The sequence below is a fragment of the Littorina saxatilis genome, linkage group LG9 (genome assembly GCF_037325665.1).
Source record: "Littorina saxatilis isolate snail1 linkage group LG9, US_GU_Lsax_2.0, whole genome shotgun sequence".
Lineage (NCBI taxonomy): Eukaryota > Metazoa > Mollusca > Gastropoda > Littorinimorpha > Littorinidae > Littorina > Littorina saxatilis.
Genome location: NC_090253.1, coordinates 43,641,976 through 43,653,504, shown reverse-complemented (window position 1 = coordinate 43,653,504; position 11,529 = coordinate 43,641,976). Strand labels below are relative to the sequence as shown.

General features: G+C 41.2%; 1 long non-coding RNA gene across 1 annotated transcript; it reads left to right on the top strand.

Annotated features, from left to right (window-relative positions):
• On the top strand, positions 1-1,518 carry LOC138977428 (uncharacterized). The gene is made up of 3 exons (XR_011459272.1): positions 1-309; positions 786-879; positions 1,185-1,518. It is a non-coding gene; the product is annotated as an uncharacterized lncRNA (long non-coding RNA).
• The last annotated feature ends 10,011 nt before the right edge of the window (positions 1,519-11,529 follow it).

Sequence of the window (11,529 nt, the reverse complement as noted above, 5' to 3'; positions counted from 1 at the left end):
CTTTCGTGTTTCATGGGGGCTGCCATTTTGTTCTCATCTCCTCAGTGTGTTCCGGTCTGAAACCGGTTTAAAACACCACTAGGCGGAAACCCCAAAACAATGACGGCCGCCTTTTTCGAAATAACATTTTCAGAGATTGTACACAAAAACAACGCCCGAACGGAAAGACAGAATGTGTCTTTCGCTAGATTGCAAGTCAGGCTTTTCACTTTTCCGATGAAGACAACCGCTGAGAGTGAAGAAACGACGCTGTTCGACTTCAAAATCTCCAGTCGCAGACGACCTTCGCTTTCGCAGTACAGTCTATAGGCAGGTGCAATGTTACTCATTTTGATCAGCTCGTTTACGTATATTTTTTGCATTCAGATCAATTAGAATGATTGGAATCAAAGCAGGAATAACTTCGGCATGCAAATGCATTTATTTGGCGAAATCAGTACAGCAGTAAGCTAGATTTTTTCCCTTCAGTTTGTTTGCGTGACTGAATTTTGTCTTCAAGAATGTACCACTTGCTTGATTTTGATTGTTTGTTCAGCTCATTGGCACGAAATGCATCTTGCAAAATATCAATTTGTTGAATGAAAACGGAATAAGTGACGTTCTAACATTTATCTGCTTGCAAAAACAATCGCAAGGATAGATCTATCTGCTTCATTGACAGACAGATTTTCATTTTGCAGGCTCTCCGATTAGATCTATCTAGTGTTTGTGTTCTTAGATTTATTGGCCATGTGGGCTGTTTACGATCATAACACTGTGTTGGTTTGTGCTGGTGCAATCTGCAGATCAAAGGGGATTGACCACATGGTGATGCAGTGATCAATGCAACTTGTGTTCACCACTCAATGCCTTCTACCAATCTCAATGGCAAAACGAAAGGTACAGTAACATGCTTGTGATTTCACATTATGTAATGTCTCTGGCGATCAACATAGTTTTTAACTCTAGTCTAACTGATCATGCTTATTACTATTAGTATTCAATTACATACGATATATTCTCCGCCCCAGCTCCACCCTCACCCCATAGCACTGCCAATCAGTCCAACTACACCTCTAAAAGCCCCCCCCCCCCCCCCCCCTACCCTCCGTGCAACATATGGACATAGGGAGTGCTCTAATTGTTCCAGATCATACCCGACCACACTCATACACAGGGTACTGACAAAGGAACTTTTTTTTCAGTCTCCATCAGGGCTGTCACCTAATATATGCAGACAGGTGTAACGGACGTTTTAGCAGCCACTGTACCACACATGTCATAAGGTAAATATAGGTATGTTAGTATATTTACAAACTGTTCACTCTGTTGGTTTTTCTTGCAGCATTTATTCAGAAACTCTGTAAATTGTGGCAATTACATATGCAGACGTTCAACTTATTATTGAAGAAATAGAATCAAAATTGGTTTATTAAGTATTTGAATTTTGATCATGTGATCAGAGAAACAGTTTCTTGAACAGCTAAGCTACAAGTGAAGTACAAGGACAACAACATAAACAGGTGACTGGAGACTCAGGCATTGTTTTATTTTTATAATATGCACAGCAATGTTTACTCAGTACTGGGGGGGGGGGGGGGGGTGGATTTAAAGTGTTCTTTTGGCTTCCAGAGAGGTGCTACGCCTGTTAAGATGGAAATGAAATAGAATAGTTGATGGTAAGGGTTATCACAAAACAGCAAGGATAATGTTGCATGCCTGTATTTTCAGTTTGAGTTTAAAAAAAATTAAATACTAGTTTTCTGATTAGCTATAATTCACGTGAGAATATTATAAAATGCTACCTTTTTTTAATTTGAATGAAAGGATGAAAGAAAGGATTCACCAGTGCTCCGCCACTCGGTTGGATAGCCATCACTATGCACAACAAAATCCATTATTGAGGGTTTCTTGGTCGTTTCTGAAGCTAGGGCTTGGAAGCTTCACATACAAATATTCCTAAGAAAAATCCTTGTCCTTGAGTAAGATTCCCAGTGAATGGGGCCGAAAACAACAAAAATGAATACTATTTTTTTTTAAATCAAAACATTGTTAAATTTGTTATCTTACTCATTGTGAAAGTCTGACCAAATCTGCGACATTGAGGCAAACAAGTTGGGGTGGGCCTTTAACTAAATACTCTGAAACCAGCAGCTGCTTTAAGTAATTGTATGTGTGTTGTCATTATGTACTGCTTGCACTAAATGCATTTTCTTTATCTCCTCAGAATCGAGCCACCCAGAGAAAGACCATTGACATGCAGGGCGCATAGTAAAACATATATAATTATGGCGTGCAAGTCGGTCGACAGGTGCCAGCCATTATCATCATAACAAGCGATGCAGATCATAGTTCCTTATGTTTTATGTTGTGCACAAGTCCCTAGATCTGCTTTAATTTTAATGTAGAATTTCATTATCAGATAATTTGAAACATTTTGTTTAATTAAATTGTAAATACGTCCAAGTCAATTTGCAGCATTTTTTCTTTATTGTTCTTCTATATACCCTTAAAACTAACACATAGTAAAAACAAGAAATGTTTGTTCAAGGGAGATCATCTAAAGCTTTTTTTTTTTAATCTGTAAAATTGCATAGTGACATCCTCCAAAAATAAAATGTCTTAAGAATAAAGGTATCTACACAGGTTGTCTACCTATTTCTTGATAGCTTTGCTTTTAAGAAAAACTTTTTTCTCAGAATATTTTTTTTAATAAGTTTTATTCAAGGGAGGCAATAAAAAATATTTACAAAAATGTGTCCAATTGTGTGCTTACAAATATTAACATTTCTTGTAGCCCCAAGAAGTGTGTTTTGTCTTGTAACTTTTGTGATTTGAGAGCTTTAGCACTGAATGCTTTGCATCCTAGTGTGAATAGCATTGTAAAGCTTGCCTCTTGCTAATTTAGAGCAGTAGAATAGAAAGCAGCCTACTCCACAATCTTCTTTCATATTCTGTGCATACTCCTTGACAAGAGAACCACGAGATTTGTTTTTATTCCGATGTTGCCTTTTCTATTCAATTAAATACTTAAATCCTACGTGCAACACAAACCTTTTTTGTGTTGGTTTGTTTGTTTATTTTTATATTTTGTAAGTATAGACCGTACTAGAGACCAGTCTTTCACCGCCGTATGATTGATCTGGAAATCTCCGCTAAGCAGTTCAATAACATAATTAGTACATGGCTAAAGCATTTTTGCTACTCCACTCAAAATATGTCTAACTACGCACTCGTACTCTCTCCCTAACATAACACTTGTTCATGCAAAATTGTTTGCGGATTAGTAAAATTTGCGTGAAATATTGAATTGCGAATTTTTTAAAATTTTTGTTGTTGAAAATTACGTAATCTTCAAAATAGATGAGTGTTTACTGAAGCGATAAACTATTTATACAAGTTAATAAGAATGGTTTGTAAGATCAAATACAAACCAGCAATACAAGACATTTCTCTTCTAGTGGCTCCATAGCATGAGATACAGGCTCCGAGGCAGAAACTGCTTCGTTCTGAACTTGAATACATCGGTTCCTCTCAGTTACATAGTCTTTTAATTCCTTCTGTCGTTTCAATGCAACAGGTAATCAAGCCTGTGAGTGTTGCATACTGTATCAAGTTCTGGTGTATTAGCGATCGAAAAGTTTACGAGGTAGTTGCAGAATCGATGTTTGTACGTACCTTTCTGGTCAGTTATCAGGAGATAAAAATTAAAAACAAATGACATGTATGCAACATAAGAGGCTAAAAGGCTAAGAAACTTGATGCCTCATCTGTCTCGGTTGCTAGTCTTCATCGTTCATAGCATATAGCAATACCATTTGTTGTGTAGAATCAATATGTTATTTTTTTCTGAAATAAAATATTCACGAAGAGGGTTCGATTCTGATCGAGTGAATATATGTGTCAAAAGCTGAATAAAACAATGCGTTTGTCTTTGACTGGTGAAGTAGAGCTGAAGCTTTTTGTGCTGGATGTAAGCTTAGTTGGTTTTATCACACACTCACACACGCACAGACACACACTCACACACACACACACACACACACAACCCTGATGTTTGTCAAAAATGTTGCATGTTCCTGGTTCACAAATGCCTGCACAAAAGGACACGGATGTGCACGTACCTACCTACATACCCGTGCAAACAATCTACCACTGCAACACCACAGCCCCACACATTTATCCAAAAGTTGTCTGAATATCAATACTGGCAATCTTGGTATTGAACGGGGAACTCTACTTTCATGGCGTATGTGGTCTAGGTCTCATTTTATACATGCTAAACCACCCTTACAAAATAAAAAGCCACACATCGTGTAAGCTAATCGACTAAGCAAAAACCAGACACGCGAACAAACAAAAAACGTGATTTTCAACAAACTTAATAACAGATTTAGGTAAATAATTATGCCATGCAAGGAACATTTCTATTGAATTCGGTCGATGCTTAGATCTAGAAAAACACCAGCTCACTTTATGGGGATTTGAATAGTGCTGTTTCATGAGTTCCAGATCTAGACTGACAAGGTAGTAGAACATTTATTTTTAGCTTGCAAAATTGAACTTGCCCTGCAGTCACCTTAAGTCGAACTGCTTTCCCTGCCACCGGGTGCAGCAGTTTGGCGGGGGGAGGGCCATAGAGTCGGCAAACTGGGAGTGGAACTTGACGAAATGTCACCTAGGGCCTAGTACGATAGCTTCTCTCGGGATTGACGTACAAACAGCGTCAGGTTACATCCGGATTACGATTCCTATCCCCAGTTTCTCATGTTGGTAACCACTGGCTATTTGTCAGATGTGTCATTCTCCCACATTTGAACGATGCTGTAGTGCGAGCCGGTCAAAATGCCCTTTAGTTGTCAAACCACGTTCTCTTTTTCCGCACAAACTGTTTTGCGTTCCGGACCGGAACACACTGAGGAGATGATCATTGACTATTTCTGATTGGACAATGATGCCAACGCCCACATGACCCTAGCTACAATGTCAAGGTCGGAAAGTCGTGAATATCGCCTTGTTTGTACGGATCCCAGACGAGACAGCTGTATATGTATCGATTGGAGATTGGATTTCCCTTCTTTGAGTCATGTGACGTCAGAGGCCGACAAAACTTTATAATTTGGCTTTTCAGGTTGACCGAAACTTCAAAGGAACTCAAACAAAAAAAACCGTCATGTGTTTGATTGCATGTGTGTGTGCTGTTCAATGTCTTATTCCCCCCTCTGCTTCTTTACCTCTGTAAACTTGTAGAGCTAGTTATTTTTCGATAATGACCCAGCAACCAAACAAATAACGAGCCAGCAACAGCCTGAATCCTCGATAGTGCAATGGGTTGAGAAGCTGTTCTGTTTTGGTACTACTTTTGCGACTGAAAAGTTCAAAACGCTCTATACGTACGAAATATACATCTCTGGAGCAAACAATACAAACATACCGCAGCCATTTAAATTAACAACTACAGGCCTGAACACATGAATCTCCATATAAAATCCATGAGTTCGGTTGTTTTCTGAATATAGATCTGCTGTGCACACACCGTTCATCACAAGCAAATTCCCAAGGCAAGTAACTCATACTCTTGCCGACAAGAGTAGTTCCCCTTCTTTTAACGCAGTTTCTTCGACAACACTGACTGCAATCCGACGGTCAGTTTTCAACAATATTTCATTTTATAAACAGATCACACGCAACCAAATGCACACATCTCATCAATTTAAACAACATAAAGCGGTTTCATACACTATTTTCCCCAAAAAACTGAACTTCATACAGTAATTAACGTTGGAACACGGGTGCAAAAGTTCGTCTGCTAGTCCCATTTGACGAAAGAACATTATCTTTAGCGATACTAAAACATAAACAGAACACACAATATCTGCCTTTACCGCCACAGCAGAATAACAGCTTATCTGTGTACTTGATTTTAGTCTAAAACAGGGAAACTGACAAGAAGTGTTAACAGAATGGAATGATTTGCACGGAACTATACAACCGCGCATTAATCGATCGCCTGCGCAGGTTGACTGGTTGAGTGATTCGGATTCGATCAAACTTTCGCACAAAAACTCCTGTTTTCTTTGAATAACTGAAGAAAGGGGGAATAAATAGGTTACACACCTCGTCTCAGTGATTATTAAAAATAATGGTCTCAGTTCGCGGTCATGAAAAAGCTCGCTGAAGCTCGCATTTTTCATGATCCGCTAACTTCGACCATTATTTTTAATAATCACTGAGACTCGGCATGTAACCTCTACAAAACAACAAGAAAGTGAGTACATGACGTGTGTTTGTAGTTCCTTTGAAGTTTCGGTCAACCTGAAACGCCCAAATATGAAGCTTATGTGTTTGATTGCATACATGTGGATTGCATGCATGTGTGTGTGTGTGCTCGTTCAATCGTCAAAACAACAACAATTTCATAGTACCTGAAAGGAATTCGATCGATACATAAATGTTATTTGCGTGTTTGACCAAAATATGACATTTTACACAAATCTCGACAGTCATTGTTCACCTCGACCGCTAGCGCGGTCTCGGAGAACAATGACTGTCTCGATCTGTGTAAAATGTCATATTTTGGTCAAACACGCAAATAACGTATAATAATCTCCAAACTGAACTAGGACTCCACCGCCCGAAGCGGGGCTGATTGACAGGCACATAATACTCTCTTTATCTAAAAAAAAATACAGAAAAGCTAGTTTTGTCGGTGGGTGCTTCACGGAATAGCAAATCACCGCCCATCCAAAGTTCGAAAAAATCAAGTGAAATTGCGTCACTCGCTTTACGTCAAATGTATCTTTACGTCTTTACGTCATTTCCCATCCGTCTGGAGTCGGTTCTAGACTTCAAGTTTTGTAGCTTGAATAAAGCTGGTGGTCAGGATCAGGGAGTTTTTGGTGCCCCAGAGTTGCTCCTGCAGTGTGGCACCTTGGGGCCAGTGATCTGTTCTGGCTTCCTGGTGGAGCGGGCAGGTCTGCAGGATGTGCTCCGGGGTCTGAGGGCCTGTTTCGCACAGGCAGTTCGGTGTGTGCGACAGACCAAGGCGGTGCATGATGATCTGCTGATGGCGCTGTAGGTTGGGCATCTGATCATCAGATGGCAGGCTGTGTTGGGCATTCCAGGTGGTTTGGTAGTATCTTTTCACCAGGGTTTTGGCTTCACTGTAAGAGACTGTTGGTCTTGTCTGCTCCAGATGGCTGCCTGTCTTGGCCAGTCTGTCCGCTTCCTCGTTCCCTGAGAGGTCACAGTGAGCAGGGATCCACTGGACAGCGACTTTTGTGCTCTGGGAGAGAGTACAAAGAAGACGCTGGGTGTCTCGTTCCAGCTGCTCTTTGGGCGACTGCATGCTTTGGACGGCGGATTTGCAGTCGGTCAGGAATACGGCGTGAGAGGGTGGGTGTTCGCTGACCAGGCTAACTGCTTCTCTGAGTCGGTTCTAAATCTGTCGCCCCCCCCTCCCTCCCCCTCTCTCTGTCTGTCTGTCTGTCTATCTCTCTCTCTCTCTCTCTCTCTCTCTCTCTCTCTCTCTCTCTTTATTTATATTATAAATAAATATTTCTCTGTTAGGGGAAGGGCTCCTAATATGGACCGGCTCCTAATATGGACCACCTCCTGTTCTGACAAACTAACGGCGCTAGAGCGCTCAAATTTTTTTCGTTCGTTTTATTCACCCTCTCTGGATAACTTGCACATGTCAAAACAGTTGTAGAAACACAAACCTCAAGCCCGTTAGGCTTTTTCTCTTTTTTTCACTTTTGGCAGCGTTCACTCTAAATGTGCCGCCTAAAACGGACTCGTTTCTGTCCACAGCCAAAGCTTTTATAACACAAAAAGGGCTATACAGACCTGTTTACCAGTACGATTTGGGCGTATTTTGTACGCCAAATTATTATCGGTACGCAAATACGCGACACACGCACAAAATACGCCTAAGAAAAAGTCTAGAATACGTTTTCCGGTGTTGGTGTGCTGATTACGGAATGGTACAACTGATACCGGTTTCGGTCGAAGGGAGATAACCATGACAGCGAGTCTTCAGCTGTGGAAACCTTGTTCAGTTGTTGGCACGTGCGATCGTCTGGACAATCGTGGCAAAATGAAGCGGAAAAAATGTGCCAGTTTCGTATGACTGTACCAAGTCTAAACAGCAGGGATGTCGTTAGGCGTCAGGCATCGGACATATACGATGAAAATCCCCAAATGTCCGATTCACATTGCCGCATGTCGGTCAGATGTCCTATCGTTTTAGCCTGAGCGTGGTCATTGTCCGATATGTACTCCATTCCTTCGGACAGCGCGATATTCGTTAATTTTCATTTCAAATCTTCTAAAAGACCGAACGCTCTCGTGTTCAGCTGACACTGAAGTTGCCAGTGCCGCGTGCGGATCTTTTCTTTTGTCGGGAATTCCCGAACCGTTTGCGGTATGCGCCGTTTGGGTATAACCGTCTCGATGCAGCGCACTGATCTAAAAATAGTGGAATATTTTTAGATCAGTGCTTGCTACAGGAGTACGGGAGACAACTCCAACTGACTAAATTTGTCGTCTGCTTTTGTTTTCGATACGAGACGAAGCACTGAATTATGCCGCTGAAAAAAACTAAAGCCTGCAAAAGATCAGCATTAGATCAAACCGATCATTTTGTTTTTCAACTTTTATCCAAATCATGCAGTTTGTAATCAAAGTAAGAGCTCTGAAGTTGTTCATGTTGGTTTCTTTTTTGTGATTTCTTTGAAACTAAATGAATACAACATTATACGCACACTGTGTTGATGTATTTACTATATTATGTGTGTGTTCTACAGCGCGCGCATGGGTGTGTGTGTGTGCGTGTGTGTGTGGGCGCATGACTTTGGAACAATTCCATGGAATGTGTTAAAAGCTGTTTGGCGCAAATTCATAATGTCCTATTACACTTTCTGAAAGCGGTCAAATGTCCTATTGATGCTGAAGAACTCAGGACATTTGTCCTATAGGTATGAATTTGTAGCAACATCCCTGAAACAGCAGACGCAGCAGATTTTCTTGGAGAAACACAGACAAGAGCCAGGAATTGTGGAGTCTACTATGGGAAAAAGTCGAGCACACTGCAAGTAATTGTAAATCAGATAATTTCTCCGTTGCCCATGCTGGGAAATATGACATCGAACGACACTGCAGTTCTAAAACTCACCTGGACAAGGTTGCTGCAAAGAAATCCGCTGAAAGCTGCCAAGGAATTATAAAGTTCATTCCCGCAAAGCAAATCCTGCCAGAAGAAAAGGCTGTAGTCCGCGCTGAAGCAATGTTTTCTGAGATGATTGTAAAAATGAACTTGCCACTGTCAACCGCAGATGTTATTTCACGAACTTCATCTTTTCATCATCAATCTGTTTGGAAGACACTGGTTATAATGCTATAAACTGACAGGTAAATAAAATTGTTTTATTCCTGGTGTATTGGACGGAGTTAAATTCTGAAGGTGTTCACAAGACATACTATTCTTACACAAACATGTTTGCACCCACGCGTACATTGTCCCTACCCCATATGGCTTTGCTTGCAAAGTACACCAACTTTTTGAAAATTACACTCAACTTTTTGGGAAAGTACTCTTGCCTCGGGTTTAGGGTAAACAGGTCTGGCTATATATGACAGCTAAGACAGTATTTGTTACATTTTAACAGTGTGTACCCCGAGTTTCTACTGCAAACAAAAAATAATAGCAAAACCTCAAAGTATGTGTGAGTCACCTTCAACAAATCGAAAAACATAAAGGAATTTTAATTAATTCATTAAGAAGCTTGCTTAAAATAACCTATAACTAGCCCTCGAAATTTCAACAAAAAAATGTTTTGGAAGTTGATAATTATCACATCTCTTTGTGAATCTCTCAAGGAAACATGCTTTTCACATGTAAAACAAAACATTCTAGTGAATTTCAACAAAGCAGTACAATTTAGTTTATGTAGCTACTGGATGTAGATTGAGCTTGCACTATGTTATTTGAACATCGCAACAACAGCAAAAGCTCACTGCTGACATGCTTGACTGAGCATTAATCTCGAAAGAGCCGTTTTTAGGAATTTGTATTCGAGTTTTATTCGCTGTGAGCTGCCGGTAACAATTATGTGTAATGTGAAGCTTTTATTACTCTTAAAGGCAGAGTAAGCCTCCCGTAAACCATCACAGATACGGTCAGGCTTTTACACACAGTACAAACACCCTTTCATTTAAACACTCACCAATTGAGAACATCCTAGGTGCCCTCCGTAAAGAGCGAACAATTTTCAAAGAATTTATTTTTGCGTGGTTTATCTTACCCCTGAGCCATCGTGAACCCGTGTGATCCAGTTTTCCCTTCAGTTCACAATGCAGTCGTCATAGTTAGTCATTTGAATGCGACTCGACGTGAGCTTATCTACAAAAGCACGTTTTTTATGCACGAAACAACGGCTGTGGTTCACAAGAACTCTAGCGATGGCTTTTGACTGTTGAGAGGAACGGCGATTTGCACTGATAAAACCGTCGTCTGCCACGACCCTTGCGTGACCCTGCTTCCGGGCTTTTCTTTTTTTAAACTTTCACAACTTCGAATTGTTCTGATCTTGTCTTGATGAAAAACGAATTCTTTTATGATTAAAGAATGTTTGTGTAACAAGCTGTCAATTTATTATTTAGATTTTAAAAGTTAGGTCTAGCACCAAAACGAGGCGCCATTGTTGGAGAGGACCAAGTCCACGAAAATAAATTCTTGGAAAATGTCTCACGCTCGACAGAAAGCAGCCAGGATGTTCCCGTTCGGTGAGCGTTCAAATGGAAGTATGCTTGTACTGTATTTAGACGCTCGGGGAGCTCTGTGATGGTTTACGGGAGGCTTACTGTGCCTTTAATGTCTGCTAATTTCAAAATGTGTCTGATCCATTCAGAACACAACAGGCAATGTTTATCAGTGATATCACTGTCCATCATTTATCCTTATCTCACCCTCTTCACCCTCCCCCCTCCCCCCACCATCTACCATCACCCCCTCCCCCTTCTTCAACATAAATAACACAACCTATGGGAGGCTATTTTGTGCGTGTGTTAGTGTGTCCGAGAGAGATAGACAAGAAATGTCAAGCATCTCCACTATCTTGGTAGTATTATGACATTTATTAAAATTGGTGTGGTGGTTTGCGTGTCTCGGTGACCCTAAGAGCTATGCCAGCCGGGGAGTGTAAACTCCTGGAAGGGCTTCCCAAGCTGGACAGGTCGAAAGGTAGAGGCCAGACTAATATGGACCAACCTTGTGCTCACAGGGCAGGTCCTTGGGCCATGAGCTAAGGGTGAGGTAACCCTGACAGAAACCTCGAGTGCTGAAGACGTATGTGTTGGGCCGCATGGCGCACTCCAACAAACCACAACACTACGCATCAACTGCCAGTATGACACTTGGAAACAGAATTGACAGTAATGGTGCTCGCCCTGTGAGGATCCACCAGGCGGGTGCTGCGCCGGGCTCCGCGCCTCAAAGGAGTCCACCCTCAGCTACTGGAGGTCCCTTCATCTCGTCTTGTGGAGCCAGGG